Raw genomic sequence first — 6,250 nt, forward strand, 5'->3', positions numbered from 1 at the left:
TATCCATAAAAGCAAAATGTTAAAACCCAAATATGCATAGTTAAGTTTACATGCATTTTAAGAGAGTTTGCATAAGTTTTAAATTGTTTGATAGCAAAAGATCATTCCTAAAACAGTACATCTAGCAAAATATCATTCCTAAAACATCTAGCAAAAGATCATTCCCAAAGATCTAAAGTTTCGAAGACGACTCGAAGTCTTCACTCCGATCATCACCTTCCATTTCTTCATTTTCAACACCTACAAAAGAGGATAAATAATGTCGTTACCCTTGACGCACACTCAATACACATATAGTAACTTATTAAAACTCCTATTTTCTTTTTGAGAAAACATTCAAATCTGACACGTCAACTTTCAACAATGGAAAGCATGTTAAGAAGAATCCAAAAATGTGACCCGATTTCTCTTATGAGAAAGTACAAACAAGATGAATCTGATATTTAGATAGGTGAGTATCACTTTGCGTTTTTCAAAATCCACCCCAAACGAATATATAATTAGAGAAGAAAGATCGACAAGCGCGCTAACAACGACAAGAACACCCAAAAATAATTGCCTTTAGTAGTCCAATACTTAAGTTTGAGAACAGAAGACCAACTCAGCTCAACTTTTGGCCCAATGCAGCAGGTCATCACGAGAAGAGATACTATTGAAAATAAAAAACATAGTATACTATAATTGTTTATAAGGTGACAAATTATCATCTTTAGCTCCATAAACCAACAAAGTAGCTCAAGTGAAAAGTTAACAAAGTTGTATCTCCAGTTTTACATCAATGAAAAGGGTGACAAAGTATACACCACTAAGAAAGAGTCACTACTGCGTTTGGATGCTGTTGAGAAAGAATCAAGGGGTAACATGTAGGAAACCGTGGTAAACAAGGTGGCTGTAGGTGAATATGTAGCTGCTGAGATGTTAACTTGTGTGCGGCTATTTGAACCTTCTAACTTGATCAAGCACATGATGCGATGCGAGCAAATAAGAGAGAAGGAATTTAGAGGATGGTGCTAAAGTCTTGCATAATACTATGGTGCGGACGGGGGATCAAATGAGTCAATGCTGACGTTTGTTCGCAAGCGGATCACAGGAGTTCACAAAAGAAGGCGCAATCGATTGCGAGAATAAGAGCGATGCTAAACATATTCTTTGGTGAAGCCCGGTACTATAGGGCAAGTCTTGGTAACGATGTTCACCACTGGCCCCGACAACTCTTTGCTGCTTGTAGTCTGCAGTTACTCCATCTCGTTTGAGGGGAGTCTTTGAGGGTAAAAGGAATGCAAGCGACAAGCAGAGACCTTTGGAAAAAAATGTGACTCCAAGGGATAATACTCATAAGCGACACCGATTTACAAAAAATCTGTGACTCACAAACGGCGGTACGGTGCACTAGCGAGATCTAGGATCGAATAGTTCAAAGTGGGGGAAAAAGCAATTGAAAGTTATGAACATTTGACCTCAAGTGCTAGTGTACACAAGCCTAGCAAAACTGATCCTAAGTCTGCTGGAAATAAGCAGAATCAATTGGTAAATGCTCAGGTAAAAAACTATTTCGTAAAAAACTGGTAAATAGCATTCTTCATTTAATATGTAAAAACCTAAGTTGCAGTAAAAAAATCTCAAAGACATTTGCAAGTACCGTAGCAGGAGAGAAGAAGTAGAATTGATATGGATGAGGAGTCGTAGCAGTAACTTCTTTAATATGTTAGGGAGGGTGATATATCACCTATACGAGGTGCAAAGTGGAAAATTCAAATAAAGTGATAGAAGGAAGGGGAGTTGGGATGGAAATTAAAGGTGACTGAAGAAGCAAATAGTTGCAGTTCTCAAAGCAGCTCACTGAAGCAAACAGCTTCAGGCAATGCAAGGATAGCTAAGACAAGACACAACAAGTGTTTTGAGACATCGAAAACAGCAATGGCACATTTAGGAAGGGCCTAACAAGTTTCAAGATAGCAGACAAGTAGCCACCACAGTAGAGGGGTAAAGAAACAAAGTAGTATAGAATTGAGAGGTGAAGAGAAGAATCAGGCCTAGTTCCCAATCAACAAAGTTCAAGTTACTAGTAATTATCAAAGATAGGATGATGAATTATTTATCCCAGAATTCATTTAAGTCAAATAGGGAACTTAAACCAAAAGCTAGAAAGTCATATTCTACTCATTCACCACTTACCAAAGAGTCAACAGAGACAAACTTCACAGTTTGAATTCATTTTTATTATTTTTAGCTTAGGCAGGTATCAGTATCAAGTGGACTCAAAGTGTTAGTTCCTTAATATTCCCTAAATTTCTAAATCCTATTTTTAGATTCGGTCATTACTCACAAAGATGTTGAGCTAATTAACAATTTATAGAAAATATTAACAGGTTCTTAAAATGATGGTTTAGCTTAGTTCTATTGTCAAGATAGGCATATGCACAAATACTGAAAATAGGCAAGGCCTTAAGGTGAAATGAGTAGTTAACACAGGATCCAAAGCCATAATAAAGTAAAAGGAAAGCATGAGACTACCCTAAGCGTAAACATGATCTTAGTTGCGATACGAACGGGCTTCCGGTAGTGGGAAACTCGTGTGGAAACAATTACGGACAAGAATCCAGACTATGTTTAGATGGGGTCAGGATACCATTCTGGGTTCCAAAAGCATTATACTAAACATGTCTTGATTCAAACAAGCAAACAGAAATGGGAAACCATACATATAAACCACATGAATTCACCATCAAGCTATAAAAACAGGCACACATAAGCAGGTGTTATATTTTCTCTTTTAAAGCAGTTTTGACATTAGTTTTTGGCTTTACGCTAGGTTCAGCAAATTCTAGATTTTACAGGTTATAATATGGCTTCAAACAAGGAGGTCTGGATCAAACATAGTCTAAAATAATGGTGTAAGTAAAAATATGAATTTAAGCCACAGCAACTATCACAAATTCCAAACACTTTTAGGCAGAAATTTTAAAGGAAAGTTTGGCCTTAAATTAACTCTCATGTCCACAGATGGTTCAACGATTGGCAAGGGTGCAAGCACATGTAAAGGCAAGTATGGACAGCATCCTATGACTAATTCAGCAAGGACAGTATCCATAAGGGTATTAAGAAGTTCAGAGATAATGTTAAAGATGGCATGAAACTGTCCTAAGCCTTTAACAATATCAGACATGGTTCAAGCAAATAGGAGGAAGAATGCATATGAGATAGTCTCAGATTTCACAAGCAAATGAAAAAGGAAGGTGTATCACAAAAGCAAGTATCACACTCAGTCCTTTAAAACAACTTTAGTCCTAGGTTAGACTCCCTACACCTAGCCTATTAGATGATCATATTAGGTAAAGAGAACGAGTAATCTATAAGCAATCAAAGTGTAAAATACAAGTCACAAGTGACAAACCAACATGAGCATTGCAAACAAGTAACCAATATGAGACAGGACAATGGTCTGTAAGTCACAAGCAAATATGAAGTGAAAAAGAGACTTCAAGTAGGAGGAGTGACGGAAGCCCAAGGATCCTAAAAGCGTGGCAAAGAATTTCATGTGCTTGTCTAGGTGCGAGATGGTTCATTAGGATGTAACTTGATTCAAACAAACAAATAAGGTCAAGTAACTAGACACTACAAGTGAGTCAAGCACAAACAGGACCACCTAAACATGGTTTCAGTTTTAAGATTCACTTTAGCCTGCTAGGTGGTCATGTTAAGCAAAAGGACTAAGCAAGCTATAAGCAATATCAATATAAGGGGAGTACAAGACACAAATGGCAAGCTATGTGGACACTGCAGTCAAGTTGCAAACAGGACATAGGGTAGGAATAGGCTAAAATCACCAACAACACTAATCCTTTCCGTAGATCCATTATTGTATTTTTTTAGTCAATAAAACAAGTCCTTCTCCTACAATCTTGAAAGTCAAATGACCAAAATAAGAAATCAAGGCTCATTTTAGAAGTTCTCAGCATCAATAGGTTCCATACATTTGAAACCCCTTTCAAGTCCATGTTACAAGTTATATTGGGAAAATTTGGAAGGTCATTCTCTGTAAAACAATAGGTTTCAAGATAGAGCAAGCCAAGTAGAAGAGGCTATGGACATCTTTTGTTTTGGCTAGATAATTGAGAGAAAAAAGAGTATATTTCAGATTTTCAAAGTCATTTTTTATTTGAGCTTAAGATCAGTCTTAGAGAGTGTGATAGAGTCGACATACAACAAACACTGCTATATACTCAAAACAACAAGAAACAACAGGGATACTTAAATATACCAAAGCACAAGCAACCTCTGTTTGAAAATCATTTTTGAACTAGTTTTATACCTAAGGTTTTCAAGTCATTTCAAAAGACACAAAGTATTACAAGACATCTTTTGGACCAGATTTTAGCCATTATCAACAAGTAAAGGAAAACAAGCCATTATCAACAAGTAAAGGAAAACAAACTCATTTTTTAGTCTCACGATAGTTTCAAACAAAGAATGAAAGGATTCATTTTCAAAAACCATTTCTTAACTTTTCAAACCTTACAACTCATTTCTTAAACTCTAAGCTATAATAAGCAAGTATCAATCTCTATCCTTTAAACTAGAATCAATAACTAAGATGATTAAACTCAAGAAACCAAAAGCTACTACAAACTAAGGACCTCAGAATCTAATGAAAACAGCAACAATACAACCGAAGAGGAGAAGAATCACCTTAATAACCTTTCACTACAACACTAAACTTCACAAAAACCCACATGACAAGTTCATATCTCGAGAAAATCTAATGTGACGATAAATTATAAGCTAAAGAATCTTCTCTCATTGGAACACAAACCCTTTTCAAACACCAATATCAACTAATGACACCAGTTTCAAACACTAATTTCTTAATGTAAAGGATACAATACGAGAGCAACAGTACTCACTTCTAAGATCATTTCGCAAATACTCAACTCTACCAAACTCAAAAAAAGAAAACACCCACAATCGATTGATGACCATCTAATTTAAAGGGTACAATACGAGAGCAACGATTACTCGGTACCTCCCAGGCGATTGAAGCTCCATGCGGATTCTCCCATCGAGTTACCTAGCATCAAAGGAAAAATTGACAGAACAAGCCACAATCTAGACACAAAATTAGAACTAGAAAAAAAAAAAAAAAAACATATACCTACATCTAATAAAAAGAAATCTCCCAAAACTAACAAAAAAAGAAAAAAAAATAAAACAATAAGAGGCAAAATTGTTGCAAATATGAAACACTTGGATTTAGATATAAAATTGAACATGAAAAATTGATACTTGGATTCCAACCAAAAAAACTCACTTAAAATAAGGCATTGAGCTCCATTTAGTCAAACAAAAACTCAAAAATTTAAATAAGAAGGAAGATTCGAGTAAAAATGGAAACATCGCAAAGAACCCATGACAATAAAATTAGATTTTGACAAACAATTCATGACCATGAAATCCAAAGAGAAAACCCCCACTAAGAATCAACCATAAATCTCCATTCTAACCAAGAAAATAACCAAAACCAAAGAGCAATAATTTCATGTAAAGACGGAAAAAATCAGAGCAATGTAAATCGAAAAAAACCAACACAAGAACTACAAATCACCATTTTTATCAAACACCCACCAAAGAGAACGAAGCCAAAATTCGACAGAATATGTAAAATTATAAGCATATAGATAGAAAATAGAACCTCAAAGATCAATAAATTGTGTTTTTGTAGAGAGAAAATCTGGTGAGTTCGACCAAAAATTTGTATTACATCTCGAAAATTTCTTCATGCATGTAATGAGAGAAAATTCACCTCTCTTCCACTACTGAAAGAGGTAAAGAAGTGAGATATTAAAAAGTGGGTTTTGATTCCTAAGCGTGGATGATGGGGGAAATGGATGAAAATTAAACTTATTAAATTTAATATTAAAAAGGTGAAAGTTATGGGGATAAAATTAATGGCGGGTGTATCAAAATTTTGGGGGGAAAATAATTAGTGAGGGAATTATATAACTTGTTCAATAGAAAATTTCCGTATCTTTGGTCTGATAAACGTCTCTCTTCATACGGTTCGAAAATTGATCCTGATACCTAAACGCGGTTATATAAACCGATACGCTACGGTATTGTAGCCAAAGTGTACTTATAGTACCCGAAATAATTACAGCAGCTATGACCGTTGCCATAAATATTTATAACATGATTGTACAATCGTTACCATAGATTCGTTGCCATAGCCCTTTTGGTAGTGGATATGGGGAAA

General features: G+C 35.4%; 1 long non-coding RNA gene across 1 annotated transcript; it reads right to left on the bottom strand.

The window, feature by feature from the left end:
- Positions 1 to 5,010, bottom strand: LOC132054662 (uncharacterized). The gene is made up of 2 exons (XR_009414342.1): positions 4,905 to 5,010; positions 1 to 240 (listed from the first exon to the last, which is right to left on the bottom strand). It is a non-coding gene; the product is annotated as an uncharacterized LOC132054662 (long non-coding RNA).
- Between the last annotated feature and the right edge of the window lie 1,240 nt (positions 5,011 to 6,250).

Source organism: Lycium ferocissimum, chromosome 4, assembly GCF_029784015.1.
Source record: "Lycium ferocissimum isolate CSIRO_LF1 chromosome 4, AGI_CSIRO_Lferr_CH_V1, whole genome shotgun sequence".
NCBI classification, from domain to species: domain Eukaryota; kingdom Viridiplantae; phylum Streptophyta; class Magnoliopsida; order Solanales; family Solanaceae; genus Lycium; species Lycium ferocissimum.